The sequence below is a fragment of the Galeopterus variegatus genome, unplaced genomic scaffold (genome assembly GCF_000696425.1).
Source record: "Galeopterus variegatus unplaced genomic scaffold, G_variegatus-3.0.2 Scaffold943, whole genome shotgun sequence".
NCBI classification, from domain to species: domain Eukaryota; kingdom Metazoa; phylum Chordata; class Mammalia; order Dermoptera; family Cynocephalidae; genus Galeopterus; species Galeopterus variegatus.
The window spans coordinates 394,414-418,130 of NW_007727054.1; positions in this window are offsets into that span (position 1 = coordinate 394,414).

The following is a 23,717-nucleotide window of genomic DNA, read 5'->3' on the forward strand; positions in this document are numbered from 1 at the left end:
TCTTTTAAAAGAAATTATAGAAAGCTGCATTCTAATAAAGCAAAAAATATACATTAGGATATTTGAGATACAAGAAACTTATAGTTAAGTCTGAATAGTTATTTTTGCATAATGTAAAAAAAATAATCTGGAATTAAAATCTCAAGTGATCTCATAGGAGATGGTGAGGAAGAGAGAAATGAAAACAAGCTGAGATTTTTGTCATCTTCAGAGGAACTAAACATACTGATTAATTATAAATGATGACAAACTTAAGTTTATATGTGGTTATTAAAACAGAGGGTAACAATAAAAATAATTCAATTAATCCCATAGAAGACAGAGTCAGAAAAGAAGGAGGGAGAAAGGGATGGGGGAAAGTGACAGAAAGGAAGAACACATGGCAAGTAGATACTTACACAACAAAGTGGGCAGGTTCAAGTCCAAGCATAGCAATAATTATACGACATTTGAGCTTATTAAATTCTTTATTAAAAGAGAATCTCAGGCTAGGTAGGAAAAAAACACCATACATGGCCTACAGAAGGCACACATAAAACAAACTGATGTAAAAACTTAGAATACAATAAAATAAAAATTAACTCAGAATTAAAACACAAGTGAGTAAGATAAAATATCTATAGCTCTATAAAGAAAGGGTTTGATATCTCTAGACCATGATAATCAAAAGAGAAAGAGACATTAACCGAATAGAAAATGGGCAAAGAATGTGAACAATACAAGAATGTCTGAAAGTAAACATAAGATGATCAAATTCACTTCTAATCAAGAATATGCAAGGTTTAAAGTAGGATATTATTTACACCCATCAAATTGTTAACGTGTAAAAGTTTGCAAAAAAGAAAAATTGTAAACAACCTATATGCTCAGTTGTAAGCAACCTAAATACTCATTAAATGGGAAGCTATTAAATAAATTACAGTATATCTATCCTATGAAATATTCTGCAATCATAAAAATAATATTGTACATCTCTAAGTACTGACATGATAAATGTCTTCGAAAAATACCTGTTATGCCAAAAATGAAATTTTAGAAGACAATATGATCCCATTTATGTTAAGAAGAAGAAAAAAACAGTTTGTGTGTGTGTCTGTGTTTGTAAACAGAAAAAAGGACTGTAAAGAAACTCGCTAATTGATAACAATAGTTACTTATGAGGAAAGAGGTAAGATAATGTGGGTGGAATGGGCTAGGAAAATAGAAGTCTTTTACTTTATATTCTATACCTCAGTATTACTTGAATCTTTTCTGATGAAAATATATTTTTGCATAAACTATTGTAATTATTCAAGGATATTTATTTTATGTGAAACTGTGATTGAAGATATCTACTCTTTTTCCTTTTATTTATTTAGCAAACATTTATTGAGCAATTAATATATTCACATAAGGAGTGCAAAAAATGAGTCAATTCCTGTGCCCCAAATGAAGGAAAATTTAGATACTATTTGCATTAAAAAAAAGTTTATTAAGGCAGGGATTGATGGAAACTGATGCTGTAGCCAGACATAGATAGAGAGAAATGCAAGAATAAGATTAAGAGGTTATAGGTAATGTTGGTGGTGTCATTATTCCAATGCAATAAAAATAGCTTTTCTTCTTTCAACAAACTCGTTTTCACAAACATGTGCATGGGCTCACAAAGATGCAGTCCCAAAATCCTCCATTGTGATGTTTCTTTGTTTTTTACTCAAATGATCAGAAGTCAAAAGATCTGGAAAACGGGAGAATGCCTTTCAACTTCTGATTGTATCAAAACATTGCCCACATACAATATAATTTTATTATTTTATTCACTGAAATATGGGTTTTTATTGTTTTTTGTTTGTTTGTTTTTTGGTCTTCCTATAACTTAAACAATCCACATACATGCTCACTGTCTGTGTCTCTTGTCATTTGGAGAAAAGTAATACGGAAGTATAAGCATTATCCAGCATTTCATCTCTGGTTCTTAGGTATCCAGTTATTAGGTCTGGAGAAGGTATAGAGTTACATTGGTAAGGCTGCAGAATACTTAATTTATGGCAGTAGGGGCAGCTAAAGACATAGAGAATATAAGTGAAAATCAGAAAATAACATAGTAAAAAGCATACCTTTGTTTAGTTCCTAAGGCTGTATTACGGTGTTGAAGTTACATGATATTGTATTTATTCACTATTTGGGTTTAAAGTTGGTATATTATAATGAATAATTTAATAAAGCTACAGCCTAAATGCAATGGAGAAAAAAACCAAAACGTAATTACAACCTTGTGAAATGCTTTCCACAACAGCAAGAAGTCTTAAGGGCAAGGGGATTTAATAGATTCAATGACTAGCATATCATAATAATTCAAGTTTGATTTTCTTTCTTCTGCCTTTCCAACCTCAAAAATATTGCTTATTATTTCATTAAATATCATAAATGCTGAATTCTGATAGTAGGATAATATTGTAAATTTGAGTTTAGCATTCATTTTTACTCTTAGTCTTTATGTATCAACTCATAGTTTTTCTGCAAATTAGGGTCTTCCATAATCTAGAGATGACTATGTAAAAAAAGCCACTAAAAAGTAAAAATTTTAAAGTTAATAAAGCTATATCATAATTACCTGGCATGGTCCTGCAACTGAGTGTTTTGTTAAATAAGGAATTAAGCCCTGTTTGTTGCAACCCAGATTGAAAATCTTTTAAAAAGTGCACCCATTCATCCTCCTTTCTTAATAGGTAAATTAAATTTCTTGCCAATTGAGAGCAAAATTCCTTAAATGTTCCATGGATGGAAAAACCACAGTTGGCAAGATCAGAGCTCATTTTTTAAAAAGGGGGGGTTGGGATTAAAACATTAAGGTAACGCATGTATACATTTTTAAAAGAAAATAAATTCTTGAAAGCAAATGTATACCAAAACATATAGAGTTGTCAGATAACTCTTCTCATAAATTACTTTCTTATGTAATTCAAGAAACATTTCTGAAAAGTAGATTCTTTCTCAGAAAGATACCTCTTTTCAAATTTTTTCAACCAGCACCTACTGACTTGAAATCTGTCTTCCACACTTTGCAGTCTTCCTCATTTCAGTCTTTCAAGTTTCAGCAAAGTGTTTTGTAACCACTTGGCCTTTTCACGTATTATCAAAGCACCCAAAGGATATGCAATCAAATGGACTTTTTAGTTAATTTATTTCTAAATTTGACATTTACTTCTATTTTAAGCCCACACAGATGGGAAATCAACTTCAGTCAATTAAGGATTTGACTCTCTCTTCCTTGTCCTGAAGTCATATGAAAGTTTGAAGAAGGGTTCCAAGGAGATTTGGGTCCTTGTAAGATCCTCCCTCCCTGTGGGCTCTGACATAGGTACATCTTCATTCACCATGAGCCTGTTGGTCTATACATTTCCCCCTCACACCCTTTCCTGTTCCAGAGCCTGCAGCCTCCTCAGGTGTTCTTCTGGGGTACTTGCAAAACCTTCACCTTGGAACATGGGAAACTGCTTCTTGATGCTCCCAGACACCTAGAATCATCCTGCTGCTCCAGGGCTTGGCACACCACAGGAGACTCTGTGAGGCTTTCTCTGGGTCTACTGCCTATAAAGACAACCATGTATGTAATTCTTCTGCTCTGGCACCACATTGGGAATGGGGAGAGGATGGTGTTCTTCTGTCTCTTCTCTGGGTTAGGTGCAATTTTTCTCTGATGTTCAAACTTTTCTGAATTTTGTTATGATTATTATTATTCTCCACCCAGACTTGCCCTAGATGGTGTGACAGAGGCTTCCCTCAGGAACCTACTGCCCTCTAATCTCTCTTTGCTTTCCCCTCCTCCTCAAGGATCGTCTCTAGTCTTGATCAGGGGAAACAAAGCCTTCTGACATTATAAGTACTTCTAAATCACTTACCTGCATTGAGCAGGCAAAATAGTTTGGTTTGTACCTACCACATGGGAAATTTGTAGCACAGATTCCTGGTATTTGTTTCCAAATGCCACAGTTCACTGAGGAAAACAGGACTTAAAAAAAAAAAAAAAAAAAAAAAAAAAAACCCTGAAATAAAAATATCCTTTTGGAGATTCTGAAAAGGAGGATACAGAGATATGCCAGGAGTCTGATGAGCAGTGGAGATCTGCATTCCTCAGAGTCACATAGGTAGGGAGGACTGTGAAGGTAAATGCCTTAGACCCGGGGCTGCCACACACCAAAGTTTCCAGTGGCCCAGGTATGGCATTGAAGCCCCCTGCGGGGTGGACCAGGTGTGACATGTAAGGCTCTGCATGATCTACCCCCAATTACATCTCCTCTCCAGCTTGGACCTTTCGTTGTCATTCTTGTTCTCTAAACTCCAGCCACAATGATTACTTTACCTGTAGATGAATGGTGTTCTAGATGCCTATGAGAAATACAAGTGTGTAACAGGAAGTTGAAGCTCAAGAAACTGATCTGTGCTGGAGAAGATTTTATGTTTGTCAACCTGGTGTTAAATCATGCAGGTGGAGGAGCTTCCCCAGGGAATGAAAATAGAGGAGAGGCAACAAGAGAACAAAGGTATGCTCATGTTTCACAAGAAAAGGGGTAGCAGAAATGTGAAAATAGAATGAGAGTGATAAGAAAGGAGAAAGGATTGCCCAGAAGACAGCCAAGATGCAGAAGCTTTCGAGGAGGAATTATCACCCTCCTTGAATGCCAAAAGCATCTTCCATAGAGTGGTGGCAGAATAAATCAAATCAAACTGTAGTGAATTGTGTCAAGTGTATGTCTGAGGATATATTTCTGGAGCTAGAGTAGATCTAGATTAGAGGCAAAAATAGGAGGTTATTTAGAAATTACCTTACTCAATTTCCCTGTTTACATGTAAGGAATGTGCCTTCTCTGGTCCCTAAAGACTAACTGCTTTTTTCTTTCAGTCACTCAGTGGGTCAAACATTCATTGATCTTTCATGTTTCTTTGAGGAGGGTGTGTGTTCGGGGCACCGTACGTAGAACTTGAGTTTAAAAAATGTACAGCACTTTCCCTCGAGAATACTATGGAAAGGAATAAATAGGAAAATAAAGAACTATATAATATAGCATTGTAAGCCCCTTATCAATATATACACAATGCTAAAGGAGCACCCCCCAAAAAGAAAGACTCCATTTGAAGGAGTTATTAGCATTTGAATAATCTGTCAGCTAGAATCATCTCCCTCATTTACTAATCCTTTCATTCATCCCTCCAACCAATAAGTAATAAGTGCCACCATGCTTAAGGCATTTCATTGGAGCTGGGGATACAGAGATTAATAAAATAGATAGGGCCCTGCCTTCACAGCTTAAGGACAAAATAGGATCATGATATAAACTTGCTGGTTCTTACTTGCCCTAGGACAAAGAGGTATTATTTTAGTTTAAAAGTTCATTTATCTCCAATATATGTACATTAAGTAAGAATAAATGGAATGAACACTTGAGAGACTTGTTTAGCACCAAAGTATTTGGGCTTTAATAAACAAACTTGCCACTTATTTTTGTTGTCCAGAGGCACTTATTATTCAAGTCCACATTCTTGGCTATCTTCTGGATAGACAAGATGTGTTAGGACACTCACATAAGAGTCTCTACTCCGTGGTCTAATTTCTCCATATCCAGAAAGACAGGGAGGTCACTTCCTCTGTCTCTCTCTCTTGGAATCAGAACAACACAAAATGGAGGGAGAGACACTGATTTCATGAACTTTATCAGAGATAGAAGGGAAAAGAAAGCTGTAAAATGGCAATATATTTAAAATTACTACTTATATTTCCTCAGCGTTTTGAATATATTATCCCACTGTCTTCTGTCTTCCATTTTATTAATAAATTAGCTCTCAAATCAGTTGTCAATTTAATCAGTTGTCAATTTACCTATGAAGGATAGACTGACTGCTTTAAAATTCTCTTTGTTTTCTTTGTTCTCCAGATTATTTAGGTATGGACTTCAGCCTGTGATTCATTGAACTTCTTGAATTTGAGGATTGTCCTTTATCAACTCTTAAAAAACTTCATCAATTATCTCTTGAAATATTGTCTCCCCACCATTCTCTTATATTTCCTGGACTTCAATTTGACTTTTACCTTATTCTCCATTCTCTTAATCCCACATTAGTATTTTGTATCATTTTGTCTTTCTGTTCCACATTTTATATAATTTCTTCAGATTTATCTCTGTATAAGTAGTTATCTTTTTAGCATTGTCTGATCCAGAGATCAGCAAATTATTGTCTGTGAAAAAACCCAGCTCACAACCTATATTTATACAGCCTGAGAGCTAAGAATGATTTTCATTTTTAAATGGTTGTAAAATCAGGAAACAAACAAAAAAGAAAAAGAAACAAAGAAAAGAAAAGTCTGGCTCTTTACAGAAAATGTTTGCTGATCCCCTATCTAATCAGCTGTTGAATCTTTCCACGGCATATATATTCCAGAGAATATTTAGTTTCATTTATATTCTTCTATTTGGTTCTTTTTCAAAATGACTGTCATTTTCTTTAACCCTTGCTTTTGGTTCACAGTTTTGGTTCAGAATTAAATGTCTTTAATAAACGTTTTTAAAAAATATTCTGTATCCTAAAGTTCTAGTATTTGAAGGCCTTTGGGTCTGCTGCTTATTGCTTCTGCTGACTCTCATTCATGGTGTTTTATTTCCTCATGACTTTGTTACTTTTCTATTGTGAGCCCAGAATTATTGGTACTCTATTTCAGGCAAGTGTTTTAGAACTGAATTGAGGGAGTTTTCCTCCAGAGAGGATGTTGTTTGTTTCTGCAGACACTTGGAAGCACAGTTTAAATAACAATTCTCAACTTACAATTTTTGTTTTAAGTAAATAGTATAAATTCAGGCTCAAAATCTGTTTAAGTTCTGGCTTTTGTACACAAATTCTCCAAGAAGGATTTTTTCTTCTCCGCCTAGAGTTAAAATGGAGACAATCAATTTTCTTGCACTCTGCAGCTTCAGGGTACATTTCTTTTCCTAGCTCCATACTTCCCTACAGTGTAGATTTTGCAAGATCACAGAATATGTTAGGCAGAGGAAGGAATCACAGCCTTTCATTCTACTTTCCCACCTCCAAGATGTCTCAGAGCTTTATACTTACCACCCTTCCCCTCCTCCAGGCGGCTATTGAAACATAAGCTCCACCTCCCTTAGTAAGTCTCATCAGTAGATGCCTCAGGCACCCACTAACTTCTGTGCTCACTTTCTTTTCTGGACTCCTGTCCCTGATTCTTCAGGTATCTGTTTAAAAGAGGGCTTAAAACAATTTTATACAGCATGCTTAGGTTACTTTATGGTGGGATGGTTTCAAGATTCTAGCCTGCCATTATATTTGCCAGTAAAAGTTTCACAAATACATTTATAATAAATTAATAAATGAGTTATTTAATGTATTAATGTTTCTGTACCTTTAGGACTTTAACAATATATATGACTTTTACACCACAAATGATGACTCATTACAAGTTTACCAGTACCTAGATGAACGCCTACTCAACTGCGCTGATTTTGAAGCTATTGTCTCTCAGCTCTAATCAACCCATGTATATATGGTATTTGTAATACTCTGGCTATCACTCTGCTAATACATTTCTCCTTTACCAGTTGGCTTTCTGTATATTCCACCAATAGGAAGCACTGCAAGAAAGTCTAGAAAGTTGAAGAATAAAAACAAAATTTACTTTCCATTTTTATCAGCCTTGCCCCAGAACAGGCACTTAGCTGATAGCACAGCATATTTTTCTAGCTTCTTTTGGCATCCCTAGAAATGGTCCATCACTCTCCCTGTAGGTATTATACCATCTGGGCAGTGTTCCCTCTGAGTCCTGAGTACCAACTCCACTGGCTCCTTCTCAGAGCTCCTGAGGTACCAGTAGGTAGCTGGTATCCTTTTCACAACTCTGAATCCCAGTCCGTGTTGCCTCTCCTCTGAATTTATTGCTTCTAGTAATCCCAATATCTTCACTCTATTCCCTCAATTCTAGGATCACCAGCTGCTTCCTGCAGTTCTTATTCCTGCAATGTTATCTTATGCTATTATAACTTGGCTTTTTCAGACCTCCAACACTTGCTTAACAATTTCCTATATTCAATTCTCTCTGTTGACATATCTGTGCTGTTTCTGTTTTCTTGATCACAACTTCTCAGTGAACAAGTGCTCAGTTAATAATTGTCTTCAACAATTCACAAATGACTTAGAAAGCATAGGAGGGACAGTATTCAGCTGGCTTGCCAGTACAGCTGTACCAGGTGACTTCCTCCAACATCTGTCCTGATTAATCAGTGTCAAAACTATAATGGGTATTAAATAGTTTTAATATCTACCATGTTTGTCACATCACGTACTGAGATAATCCCTGTGATATTTAGTATCGATTATGTCTAAAATTTAATTTGTATGTACTTCATTGTGTGTAAATGTTACTGGCAGACAAAAGCCTGTTACGTTAGGATTAAAGAGTAACCAAAAAATCCTGGCCTGAATTTCTTTAATTTGACATATGATTCAGGCCAAAGGAAAATCTTACTCAACCAGTCATTGTGCTGTTTGCTTAATGCCAATTTTATTTAAACATGAACAGCTCTATCTAAACCGGTTATTGATTTTGTGCTTCTAACTCATCAGATAAGCTTGATAATATCCACACCCTGGATAAATAGGCACCCTCTTGTGATGTTAAAGTGCTGAGATGAGTGGTGGGAGAGAGTGGTATCAGGAATGTGGAAACGTGGCCTGTGGTAGCTGAGACCAAAACCTATCCTTGTAGCCATAGAGATTACAGTGTATGGAATATATCTAGTTATTTTAGATGGTACTTTGTGGGTTCATGCAGGTCAAGACTTCCGTAAACTATCCTTTGCCAGATAAAAGCCCTGTTGGTAATCTTAAACACTGACCACACTTGTGAAATCTTACATTTGTCAATAGAAAATCTTTCAGAGGAAATCATTTACATAGCCTTCTACAGACTTGATGTCCAAATGAAATATAATTGCTTTTGTCCAAATAAGTGCCCAGCACAGTGTTTCTCAAACTATCTCAGAGCCACTTATAGCACAGCCATTTCAAGCACTTGTAAAAATGTTACTGATCAGATTTGGTGGCAATGGGTTCCAGGAAAGTGAAAAATATTTGAGAACCATTTTCTTCTTAGGAATTGATAATATCCTTGTAGTGTGATACATAATGATGGGCAACGTGTCTCGAGCATTGATCATGTGCCATTCTAAATGTGTTACATGCATTAACTTTTTTAACCTTCAGGGTAATCCTATTATTATCACCATCATAGAAATAAGAAAACAGAAGCATAGAAAGTTACACAATTTGCACAAAATTGCACAGCCAATAATTGGTAAATGCAGGACTTATACTGATGCAGTCTGACGCTGCCATCCACACAGTCAGCCACTACCATGCTGCCTATGTGATAATCACCAATTCTAACATGTGGCAATTAATCCCACCCCTCTCTGAAATGTAAAATTTCCAAAGAATCATCAAGATTTTCAGCAATGAACTTAAACACAAGAAAAATAAATTCCTATACCAAAAATATTTACCCATATCTAAGAACAACAAAGAAATATACCTACACTTACAAAGAGTTAATAAACAGTCTTTTATTCATATAGCTTCAGTGAAATATTTTTGGTAATACCAGTCAATCAATCAATAACATATGGATTAATTTTATCTGGAAATACATCTAAGCTTATCTATTTTATTTTTTCTTTAAGAGAACACATATGGCATTTCACTAGGCCAAGAAAGTTTGGAAAATATTTTGAACTGTTCTGAATAATCAAAACAATTCTATACTTCTTTCTACTTCACAGGTGTTTGACCTGAAAGAAGCAGAAAGAACACCAAACTATTGTGATAAAACTGGGGTGCTTTACAGTACTGAGTACCTAATATAGACAGAATTTTAAAAGACTAAGAGTAAAAACTATTTAAAAAAACATGAGATTTTATGTGATTTGTTTCAGCATATTGAGATATGTTTTATGTATTTATAGAATGTATCAAAATATATTAATTGAGTTTGGCAAAGGGATTCTTTTTTCTTTTTTTCTTTTTTTTTTTTTTTTTGAAAGTATTGATTTAGCTTTAAGGAGATAAACTTTAAGGATATACTGATTTATATTTTGAAGACCAGTGAAGGGAGATTATTTAACAGTCTTTTGACACAGCAAGATTCCATAATGAGAACTAAACAAACAAAGAGTTAAGATGAAGTAGAGATTAGACATGCCATCAGCAGCCATGGAACTTGGTGGCTAAGAGTATATAGTATGTAGTCAGATAGAAATGGATTTGAATACTGGATTCACTACTATGTGATCCTTCAATAGTCTATGAGCACCTTATTGAAGGGATTGTGTTTATTAATGTGTGGAGATAGAAGGTACTGAACAAAACACCTCAAGAGTTGAGTTATGAATCAACTTTTAGTGTGTCTTTAATTCTATGCTACAAATTAGTTGAACTGATTTCTACTTCTGGAACATTCTCTCAGCTTAACTACTGCCTTTTTAGAGAATGTCTACTCTTTCTTTTTGATTCAAATCTTCTCTGGCCATCGTACAACCCTTCCTTCTGTATTCTCAATTTGATTCCTTCCTTCTTCATCCTCTGAATAATACCGTTCCTGTACCTTTGTTATAACACATAAAAATGTATAGATTTCCTTACTTATACGTTTGTTTTCCCTCACTAAACAATGAGGTCCTCAAGGACCAAAACTGATCATCTTTGTATCCCTAGTTCTTAGCACAGGGACAGGCATATGGGAAACTTTCAATATTTGCTAAATAAATAAGTAATAGAAAAGGTGAATGAATAAATAATTAAATTAGGCAGTTTGTAGTTTGTTTTGTTTTGTTTTTTCCATAACTTCAAGGCTCAAATTGGAATGTAGTATTTGCAATAAGCCACACAAGGAGGTTTGACTGAAAATACTTGGGGTGAAAGAGAAAAATGAAGACATATAAATATAGGCAAATATAGGCAACAAATTCTAATGCTAAGCCAATCAACCACCCACTTAACTATTATCAACTAATCAGAGAGAAAAAAGAGAAAGGTTTCTTGTTGATTTGGAAGACTGACTGTTGATGATTAGGGTTAGAAAGACCAACACAAAAGTTTATCTCTTTGCCTTTAGGAAAGAGCCACACCCAAACTCTTTTAGAAAGATGAATATCTGCCTACTCTTAACTATCTTCAAAACAAAGGTACATAAGCATTATATGATTTTATTTTCTTAAGTGAATTATATAAACTGTCAGAATGAACTTAGATGAAGATTAGGAAAGGAATCAATTCAATTATTCATTATTACTAGTATATCTTTCCAATATCAATATTTATTGAGCTCTTACAGGTCTGAGAAACTTCTTTCCTTTAATGACCAGCTAGAACGATGCTTGCTGTTTTTAAGTTGTAGCGAAAAGTTGCATTTCTGCACATAATTTAGGACCTCGTCATGAAATTCACTGGCTTCCATTAGTTTTAAAAATAAAATAAGAAATAAATTTTATATACAAATAAAATAAGAGATTACTGGGAATTTTTTAAATAACTAATTTTATTTATTTAAACTTAATGAATGCTAATTAAATATAAAGCCATCAATATTCTAACCTTTCAACTTTATACACATGCACAAAATTATTGGCATCTTAAGTTACAAGTCACCCAAATATTCTTTGAATTTATTAATAGAGCTAAGATAAACAAGAAAGAGTAATAAATTCTTTCTAGGTGATCAGATATTTCACAGTCAGAGATCTAAGAAATTTTTCTAACTATTTAAGCTTTTCTTTCACTGAGATAGGATTCACACATCACAGAATTCACCATCTAAAAATATACAATTCAGTGGGTTTTCTCATGTTCATAAGGTTGTACAACTATCACCACTATCCAGTTCCCTTCCATTTTCATCACCCCACAAAGAAACCCTTGTAACCATTAGCAGTTATACTGCCTATATTGCGCATCTCCTCAAATCCTGACAACCACTAATCTGTTCTCTATCATTATGAATTTGAATATTCTGGATATGTCATATAAATAGAATAATACAGTTTGTAGGCTTTTAGTGTCTGGTATCTCTCATTTAGCATAATGTTCTCAAGGCTCATCCGTATTGTACTATGTATAAATACTTTATTCCTTTTTAAGGCTGAATGATATTCCATTGTATGGATATACCACATTTTTAAAATGATCTTTTAATGAATATTTAGGTTGCTTCCACCTTTGGGGTATCATAAGTGATGCTGCTATAAACGTTCTTTTTTTAAAATATTAATTTTTTATTATAATTTGTCAATATACAATATAGTTGATTTTCATGTCCCTTTATCAATTTTATCAAGTCCTCCTCTTCCTCCCTCTCCCCCCACATCTACATCATATCTGTTCACATATCTTAACAAAATCAAGGAGTTGTTGTGATTGTTGTGTCTTCTTCCCCTACCATTTGTTTGTTTATTTACTTATTTTTTTTTATTAGCTCCCACAAATAAGTGACAATATGTGGTGTTTCTCTTTCTGTGCCCGGCTTATTTCACTTAATATAATTTTCTCTAAGTCCATCCATGTTGCTGTGAATGGTAGTATTTTATTTTTTTACAGCAGAATATTATTCCATTGTGTAGATATACCACAGTTTTCTTATCCATCATCCAATGATGGGCATTTAGGCTGGTTCCAACCCTTAGCTATTGCAAGTGCTGCAGTAAACATGGGAGTGCAGGTATCTCTTTGACATGATGATTTCCATTCCTCTGGGTATATACGCAGCAGTGGAATAGCTGGGTCATATGGTAGATCTATCTGTAGTTGTTTGAGGAACCTCCATACTATTTTCCATAAAGGCTGTACCATTTTACAGTCCCACCAACAGTGCAGGAAGGTTCCTTTTTCTCCACATCCTTGCCAGCGTTTGTCATTCTCAGTCTTTTAGATATTAGCCATCCTAACTGGAGTGAGATGGTATCTCAAAGTGGTTTTGATTTGCATTTCCTGAATGTCAAGTAATATTGAACATTTTTTCCTGTGTCTTTTGGCCATTCATATATCTTCCTTTGAGAAATGTCTATTCAGCTCCTTTGCCCATTTTTTAATTGGATTATTTGATTTTTTGCTGTAAAATTGTTTGAGTTCCTTGTATATTCTGGATATTAATCCTTTGTCAGATGTATATTTTGCAAACATTTTCTCCCACTCTGTTGGTTGTCTTTTTACTCTGTTGATTGTTTCTTTTGCTGTGCAGAAACTTTTTAGTTTGATATAACCCCATTTGTTTATTTTTTCCTTTTGTTGCCTGTGCTTTTGGGGTCATATTCATAAATTCTTTACCCAATCCTACTTCCTGGAGTGTTTCCCTTATGTTTTCTTTAAGGAGTTTTATTGTTTCAGGATATATATTTAATTCTTTAATCCATTTTGAGTTGATTTTGGTATGTGGTGAGAGATGCAGGTCTAGCTTCATTCTCCTACACGTGAATGTCCAATTTTCCCAGCACCTTTTACTGAAAAGGCAGTCTCTTCCCCAGTGTGTGGTCTTAGAGCCTTTGTCAAAGATCAGATGGCTGGGCCGGCCCGGTGGCGCACTGCGCTAGTGCGCCGCTTGGGAAGCACGGCTGCGCTCCCACCGAGGGTTCGGATCCCACATACAGACCGGTTCCCGCTCACTGGCTGAGCGAGGCGCGGGGGCAACACCGAGGGTTGCGATCCCATTGCCGGTCCCGGTCCGGTCCGGGGGCGACACTGAGGATTGTAATCCGTTGCCGGACATGGAAAAAGACAAAAAAAAAAAAAAAAAGATCAGATGGCTGTTGGTGCATGGGTTGATTTCTGGATTCTCTATTCTGTTCCATTGGTCCACATATCTGTTTTTATGCCAGTACCATGCTGTTTTGGTTGCTATCACTTTGTAGTGTAGTTTAAAGTCAGGTAGTGTTATGCCTCTGGCTTTATTTTATTTATTTATTTATTTATTTTTGCTGAGGATTGTTTTGGCTATTTGTGGTCTTTTGTTTTTCCATATGAATGTTAGGAATGTTTTTTTCCAATTCTGACAAAAATGTCACTGGAATTTTGATGGGGATTGTGTCGAATTTGTAGATCACTTTGGGTAGTATGGATATTTTTCACAATGTTAATTCTTCCAATCCAAGAGCATGTGATATCTTTCGATCTTCTTGTGTCCTCTTTAATTTATCTCTACAGTGGTTTGTAGTTTTCATCACAGAGATTTGCCACATCCTTGGTTAAATTTAATTCTAGGGTTTTGGTTTTGTTTTTGTTTTTTGGTTTTTGTGGGGGTTTTTTGGTGGCTATTATACGTTGGCTAGCTTTCTTGATTTCTTTTTCTGCCAGTTCATTGTCAGAGTATAGAGATGCTACTGATTTTTGTGTGTTAATTTTATATGCTGCAAATTTTCTAAAATCATTTATTAACTCTAAGAGTGTTCTTGTAGAGTGTTTAGGCTGTTCTATATACAGAATCATGTCATCTGCACACAGGGACAATTAGACTTCATCTTTTCCAATCTGGATGCCCTTTATTTCCTTCTCTTCCCTGATTGCTCTGGCTAGTGCTTCCAGCACTATGTTGAATACACGTGGTAAGAGTGGGCATCCTTGTCTTGTTCCTGTTCTTAAGGGAAAGGCTTTCAACTTTTCTCCATTCAGGATGATATTGGCAGTGGGTTTGTTATATATGGCTTTAATTGTGTTGAGATACTTTCTGTCTATACCTAACTTATAGAGAGTCTTTATCATGAATGAATGTTGAATTTTGTCAAATGCTTTTTCAGCATCTATAGAGATGATCATGTGGTTTTTGTCTTTGATTTTATTGATGTGTTATATCGCATTTACTGATTTACATATGTTGAACCAACCTTGCATCTCTGGGATGAATCCCACGTGATCATGGTGTATAATTTTATGTATGTGTTGCTGTATTCTACTATCTAGTATTTTATTGAGGATTTTTGCATCAATATTCATCAGAGGTATTGGCTTGTAGTTTTCTTTTTTTTTGTTGTATCTTTGTCTGGTTTTGGTATCAGGTTGATGTTTGCCTCATAGAATGAGTTTGGGAGAGTGGCTTCTGTTTCAATTTTTTGGAATAGTTTGTAGAGGATTGGTATTAATTCTTCTTTAAAGGTTTGGTAGAATTCTGCAGTAAACCCATCTGGTCCTGGGTTTTTCTTTGTTGGGAGCATTCTGATAACAGCTTCAATCTCTTTGATTGTTATTGGTCTGTTCAGATTTTCTATATCTTGACTCAGTTTTGGTAGTTCGTGTGTCTCCAGATATTTAACCATTTTCTCCAGATTTTCAAATTTGTTGGCATATAGTTGTTTATAGTAGTCTCTAATGATTCCTTCTATTTCTGACATATCAGTTGTAATATCCCCTTTTTCATCTCTAATTTTTTTATTTGTGTCTTTTCTCTTCTTTTCTTAGTTAGCCTTGCTAATGGTTTGTCAATTTTATTTATCTTCTCAAAAACCAACTTTTTATTTCATTGATCTGTTGTATCATTTTGGGGGGTTCTATTTCATTTAGTTCTGCTCTGATCTTAATTCTTTCTTTCCGTCTATTAACTTTGGGTTTGGGTTGTTCTCCTTTTTCTAATTCTTTAAGGTGAAGTGTTAGGTTGTTTACTTCCCATCTTTCGATTCTTCTGAGGTAAGCATTTAGTGCAATAAATTTCCCCCTTAGTACTTCTTTTGCAGTATCCCACAGGTTTTGGTATGATGTGTCATTATTTTCATTAGTTTCAATAAATGTTTTGATTTCCTGCTTAATTTCTTCTTGGACCCATATGTCATTAAGTAGAATGTTGTTTAATTTCCATGTATTTGTATAGTTTCCAGAGTTTTGTTTGTTATTGATTTCTAGTTTTAATCAATTGTGGTCAGAAAAAATACATGGAATAATTCCAATTTTTTTTGTATTGGTTGAGATTTTATTTGTGACCTAACATGTGGTCTATCCTGGAGAATGTTTCACGTGCTGATGAGAAGAATGAATATTCTGATGTTGTCAGATGAAATGTTCTGTGTATGTCTGCCAAGTCCAATTGGACTAAAGTGTTATTTAGGTCTTGTGTTTCTTCTTGCCTAGATGATCTGTCCAATGTGGAGAGTGGGGTGTTCAGATCCCCAACTATTATGGTATGAGTGTCTATCTCTTCCTTTAGGTCTAATAGTGCTTGCTTTATAAGTCTGGCTGCTCTGAAGTTGGGTGAATAAATATTTATGATTGTTATGTCTTCTTGTTGGATAAATACTTTTATCGTTATATAGTGGCCTTCTTTATCTTTTTTTTAGTGGTTTTTGGTGTAAAGTCTGTTTTATCTGATATAAGAATAGCTACTCCAGCTATTTTTTCATTTCTGTTTGCATGGTATATCTTCTTCCATCCTTTCAGTCTTAGTCTGTGTGTGTCTTTACAGGTGAGGTGGATCTCTTGAAGGCAGCATATTGTTGGGTCCATCTTTTTAATCCTATCGGTCAGTCTGTGTCTTTTGAGTGGGGAATTCAAACCTTTTCCATTAAGAGTTACTATTGAAACATATTGATTTACTCCTGGCCTTATACTGATTTTTGTTTGGATGTTTTAAATATCTTTTGTTCCTTTCTTTCTGATTTATTGATTGTCTTCTGTGTTTGTTGGTTTCCTGGAATAGCAGATAAATGTGTTCTCTCTCTCTCTCTCTCTCTCTCTCTTTATTGTTAACATTTTATTTTACTGGTGGGCTTTGGTCTATCTTGAGTATTCACGGTAATGATGTTTTTTTTTCAAGTACCAGACCCAGTACTCTCTTGAGAATTTCTTGTAAGGCTGGTTGTGAGGTACTGAATTTCCAGTTTTTGCTTGTCTGGGAAGTATACTATTTACCCTTTGTTTTGGAAGGATAACCTTGCTGGGTAAAGTATTGTTGGCTGGCAATTTTTGTTTTTTAGTATTTTGAATATATCATTCCATTCTCTTCTGGCTTTTAGGGTTTCTGATGAAGAGTCTGATGTTAGTCTGATGTTAGGTTTCCCTTATAGGTGACTTGACACTTCCCTCTTGAAGGTTTTAAGATTCTATCCTTGTCTTTGAGTTTTGAGCTTGACTATAACATGTCTCAGACAGGGCCTTTTTGGGTTGAACATGTTAGGAGATCTTTGAGCTTCCTGAATCTGAAGATCTGTATCTTTCCATATCCCTGGGAAGTTTTCTGCTCTTATGTCACTGAATATGTTTTCAATGTCATTTCCTTTTCCCTCCTCTTCTGGAATACCCATGATTCAGATATTGGAGCACTTGAGATTATCTGTTATCTCTCTTAGATTTTCTTCAAGTTTTTAAATTCTTTTTTCTTTCTTTTTTTTTTTTTTTGTCTGCCTGTGTTATTTCAAACAAGCCATCTTCAAGGTCAGATACTCTCTCTTCTGCTTGATCTAGCCTGCTGGTTATGCTCTCTGTTTTTTTTTTTTTTTTTTTTTTTTTAATTTTCCTGAATGAATCCTCCACCTTCACCAGCTCTGCTACATTTTGTTTCAGGGCATTCATTTCTTTGTACATTTCCTCTTTCAGGTCCTGTATACTTTTTTCTCATTTCCTTGTGCTATCTAACTGAGTCTTTTTGTATCTCATTTAATATCTTATGGATTGTTGCTTGAAATTCCTTGTCAGTCATTTCAAGGACTTCCTGTTCTATAGGGTCTAGAACTTGAGAGTTGTTGTATTCCTTTGGAGGTGTTGTGCTTTCTCGATGTTTCATATTTCTTGTCTCTCTCCATTGGTGTTTAGTCATTGTGGGTAAGGTTATCTCGGTCTATTTGTTCCACCCTGGTGTCTGGAGCAATATCAGGGAGTTCTGTTGACACTCAGCTGCCTGTTGCTGCCTCAGGTCCTGGAGTGTTGGTGGTATCTGTGGCCTGTCTTGGAGTCAGGGACTTGCCTGGCTGGTGGCCTGGAGGTGCCACACACGGAGGGTGCCAGGAACTCCATAGCTCCACTGCTGTCTGTCTCTAAACATTCTTGTAGATGTTTTTGTATTAGCATATGTTTTCAGTTTTCTTGGGCATATGTGGAATTACTGGGTTATGCTCACTCTATGGTTAAGATTTAAAGAAAGTGCCTGTTTCCAAACTGGCTGCACCATTTTACATTTGCAACAGCAATGTATAAGGTTTTTATTTTCTTCACATCTTTGCTAACACTTGTTACTTTATGGTTTTTTAAAATTATACCCATGATGGTGGGTAAAACGTAGAAGCATTTAAAAACTTTTAAAAAAATTTCTATATCATGGAATCATAAGGAAGCAATTTTCTCTATTATTAAATAGAAATATAATTCTCCAACACACATAGAAAATTCAATTCAAGGAATAGACTATACACTTGAATGCAGAAAGTCTCAAAGGAAAAAAAGTATACATTGGGCCACATTCACTGATTACAATGCAAAAGTAAAAAAAAAAAATTAAAAAACAACATTAACAAGCTGTCATATTATCTAGAGCTTAGGTCCTTGACATCTGGGAAGAAATAAAAAAAAAAAAAAAAACACGCAAAAAAAGACTTCCAAATGATCCATGGATCATAAAATTGAAAATAAATTCTTAAAAAAATCTAGAATTGAATTATTATGAAAGTTCATCATACATTCATAATAAATAAATCAAAATTTTCACAGTCTTAAATGCATATATTGGGAAACTGGAAAGTTTTAAAAAACAAAAAACTAAGTTTTAAATCAATAAGTCAAAAAGGTACAAAGCAAACCCAAATAAACAGAAAAATATTGAAAAATAGGGCTTCACTAATCTAAAAAAGAATACTGATTAAGATCATATTGTTAATATCATTCTTAATAATGAAACATTAGAAGTATCCCATTAAAGTCAAGAACAATATAAGAATAACTACTATCACTGGACATTGATTAGTGTTTAATACTTTAATTTATATAGTAAAGCAAATATACATTATATGTGTGTATATTTGTGTGTGTGTGTGTGTGTGCATGTATGTTTGTATGGCCTGTGCAGGAAGCAATTAAACTTGCTTGTTTTCTGTTAATTATGTTAATTATGAAAACTATTAGCACTAAAAGGAGAATTTAGCAAGGTTATAGAATTAAGATCTACATAAGAATCTCAAGAACATCATGTGGAGCAAAAGAAGCCAGATACAGAAAATCACATGCTGTATACGTTTATATGAAGTCCAAGAACAGACAATCTCTGGTGATAGAAATCTCTGGTGACAGAAATCTAAAAAATGGTTGCCCCTGGGGATGGAATGATATCAGAAAAAATTGAAATAGTATTAAAAAATTGGCTACTCCTATAAAATATTAGGTCCTTACCTCATACCACAAGCAGATTAATTTAAAGACTTAAATCCAAAACATAATTTTAAATGGTTAAAAGATGAAAAACACTTATAACTTCATAAACTTATAAAATTTCTTTATATCTTTTCTTATCAAAGCTCAAAAGAGAAGATTCATATGTAAAATAATTATTAAATTTGAACAAATCAACATTAAAAACTTACGTATAACATAAAATACCTTGAACACAATTTTCTAAAAAGTGGGAAGAGAAAATAATTTTTTCAATTTATATATGACAAAGTAATAGTCTCTACAATGTATGAAAAAAACTCTATAAATCAATAGAGAAAAAGACAAATAGTCTAGTATAAATATGGGCAAAATTTATGAACAGGCAATTCACAGAAGAGGACCTACTAATAGCTGATAAGCATATGAAATATTCTCAATTTTTGTAGTAACAATTAAAATAATGAGATACTATTTTCATCTAGCAGAGTGGCAAAGTTAAATGTTTTGCAGTGTTAAGTGTTGGTGATGTAAAATAATTGGTATATTAATATTCTGCTGATGTAGTGCAAATTAGTATAGCAACTTTGTAGGTCAAATTGTCAGGACATCTTAAAATTATTTTGCATTCCTTATGACCCAGCAGTTCAATTTCTTGGTATCCAAAATTGCAAATCATTGGCATATACACACAAAGAGGTAGACATCAGGATTTTCAATACATTATTGTATATAACAGGAAAAAAATTAAAACAATCTATAAGTCCACATCAATAACGGGATAGATTAATAAAATAGAACATTTTTACATAACAAAATATTGTACAACACTAGAAAGGAGTGAACTAGATCAGTATTTTATCGACATAGATATCAAAAACATGGTAGAAAAGCAAAAGCAAACTGAGAACTATATATGCAGTATGAGAACATTTATATTTTTAAAGACACACATATGCACATATACCCCAATGGCATATATTTTCAATGGATTCAAATATACGTATGTAAAAAAGACTAAGAAGAGTAAAAACATCCACCCAACATGTGTCAACCATAATGCCATAAGGGGAAGGTAAAAGAACACTTAAGTTTTATTGTTTATGTTATAATTTCTCCAAAAATAGAATGCTTGCATGTATTTTAGAATATTCAAGGTGCTTTTCTTCTGGGTGAGGGTATACAAGTAAATATTATTTTCTTAATATTACATATTATTATTATTTCATTGTCAAAAATATAAGAGTAAAAAAAAGAAATGAGAGGAGAGAAAAGGAGAAAGTAGTGTAGGTAGTGAAGTTACTAATAGGACTTGGGGAGTAAAAGTGTTTTCTGGTGATGCCATAAACTTAATACTGCCAAAAGTGTCTCTGATGCTGAGTCACCTGAATATGATACTACTTTTAAGGCCCCTTCCAGGGGGGCTATTTTATAGTTCTTTAGGGATATAAGACTTTTCCTTTACAGTGGGAGAACAGACGCTCCTTTTTACTCTTGCAACTAAGAATGCATCCCCATGGCAAAAGCAAATTCAGATTGATCAGTTGCTGCCCCCCGCCCCACCCCTCCTACAATCAGTAATCACTGACCTCAACAATCACTATTTATATTTTTAAGAGATAAGAACAATCATCCTCCAATATACTGTTCCCCCTTTTTTTGCTTGCTTAAAAGAACTGTCACCATATGATAGGCCATGGTATGGTAAGAATTACAACCCTTTTGTAACTCTTGTGAGTCAAGCTTAGGGGTCTGCAGAAGGCTGAATTCTAAGCTTCTCCATCACTCAGTTCAGTCCATTTCTTTCATCTCATTGGTGCCCTCTATCTTTAATTGCCAAGGTCCAATTGAAAGCCTATTCTAAAAAAAAGTACCTGTGTATCCTTGATAAAAATGTAGTGTGTTAACCTTGCTAGGCATATTTTAACTTAACTATTAAATAAAGACTAAAACTAGTGGCTTCAATGACATGTACAGGAAGACTGAAGCTTTTCAGAGCCCTCTGAAATCTCAACAATAGATACCTTTTTACTTAGTTACTTGAAAGCTGGTTCCTCTCATGCTCACTGGAGGGGAAAGTTCAGATGCCAATAAGTCAAGTCATTGCCTTCATATCTCACAAAGAACTGGGATAAAATCTGAATTCATGACTTCTGAACTCTCAGTCTTGCTTCAGTAAGATACTCTGAACAACTTTCTCTCTGCTCTCTTCCGTTTCCCAGCATATCTCTATAAATCCCCTCTTCACTTTAACCCTCTTGTTATCATTAATTGATTCTAGATGTCTTGCTGTCCTTATCTCCACTGCCCTGACAGCTTTAACTGATGTGGTACTTCCTGGCCAGCTTTGTCATCACTCTCACCAAACTTACACGAATCCCCAGCAAAGCTTTATTAGTTTGTTACTTCATCTTTTTCTTTATGAGGAATTGCAATCTAGAAAGTTGCAATTTTATGATTATCCCAAGACTGCTTTGGAACTTGACCACGCTCTTGAGTTTCAATATTTTCTCTTATTCTTACTTGATTCCTTAATATGCACCCTCGGAGTTTAATTCATTGGTACTGTTGTATTTGGTTTTCTCATTTTACTCTACTATGTACAACACATCATTGCATGCACAATAGTATTAAGCCTGCCTCTTGTTTTCCTACATTCAGTAAAATCTTACCTGTCCATAAGCAGAATTTCTAGCACAATTTCTCCTTCAATTACATTAGCTGCGGTTGGCAAAAGCAAGTTGCAGTTCTCCAATTCAGTAACTCCTTTGATCCTTCATGGGTCTTTAACCCAGCAGATGTCTGGGGAATCCAAGTCCCCTTGGAGTTCAACACTATGAGAGTTCAACTGACCTCAGCAGCTGGTTTTCCCTCACCTACCATTTCGATGGCCTACAGCAGATGTCCCATAACTCTGTCTTTGTTTTATGTTCTTTTTTCTCTCTCAGTCTCCTAAGCCCAGAGTGCTCTGTGCCTCCCCAACCTCTGTATGCCTAGGCTACTTTGTAGAGCATGTGAACATTTCAGAGAGATTATGTCAATCATATGGTTTCTAGTGTTGAGGGTTTTTTTTTCATGGGCGGAGGAGGGTGAAGAGCATGTAACAATGATCGGAGTAAAAGGGCAAATACTACCTATTATTATTATTACTATCATGCTCTTTACTTGAGATTATCCAATGTTCAGTCAGGGATGTTGTTCCCTGAGTTAGGGTTGATCTGTTTAGCATCCTAAACCCTATAGGAGAAGAAAAAAGTTTTCTTCTTCAAAAATTTCCTGAGGTTCCACAATACTGAATTGCTAGAGGGTATTCCCACTCCTCAATTTTTCTCAAGTAGCAGAACATGACAGAATGTTCTATTTTCTACTCATTTTAAAGGAACTACTCTACTTTTACCACTGCTAATTTTCAATATTTATTCTTGAGATTCTAAATTCAAGAGATTTTAGTCTGATGTGCTTTGGTAACAGCTAATAGGAAAACTGTGCATATTAGGCCCAAATTAAATTCCTCTATTAGCAGACCTTCAAGAAAAATACTGTGTGATGGAATGACTAGGGCTCAGATTTTGGCATCAGAAAGACTCAAGTTTGAATCCTGTCCCTGCCTTTTACTATGTGTGTTTAAGTAAGTCACATAGTTACTGTAATCTTCAGTTTACTAATCTGTAAATTGGTGATAATAATAGTGCTTTGGAAGATTATTACAGGTATTAAATGATATAATCTGTTTAGAATGCTTAGCATGGTTCCTAGAACATAGTAGGCATCTTATCAATATTATCTGTCATTATCACATGCTCTGGAAATGTAAGCTGATTTTAAAATTAAAAATAACTAATCTATGTCACTCAAAGGCAAGACATTTTTGAATCTCATCTTCTTGTGATGATCTCCATTTTCTATTTATGAAGAAAATAAAGACCTGACTATATTTTGAAAAACAAAATAAAAAATATAAAACATCATTTACTCAGAATCAAATTCTGCCCTAGGACATTCTACCACCAACTGAATTTTTACAGATTGTGATAATTCCTTGTTTAGCATTATAAAGCCAGAGAATCTTAGAACTGGAAGATATCAACCTCAAATTTATTATAGTACTATGGAGTTTCATAAAATCTTTACAGTATGTTTTATGAATGATTCCTCCTATATCCCTATGAGAGAGTCTAACATTACCATCTGTGGGATAGTAAAGGATAGCAAACTAAAGTCAGACTATTTGAAATGACACAAACCTAATTTAGTAATATTTCCAATGAGAGATTTGATGGCTTTTCTATATGTCATCATTCCCAAACAGGAGACTACTATCTCAGATTTCTGGAGAGAATTCACTCTATATG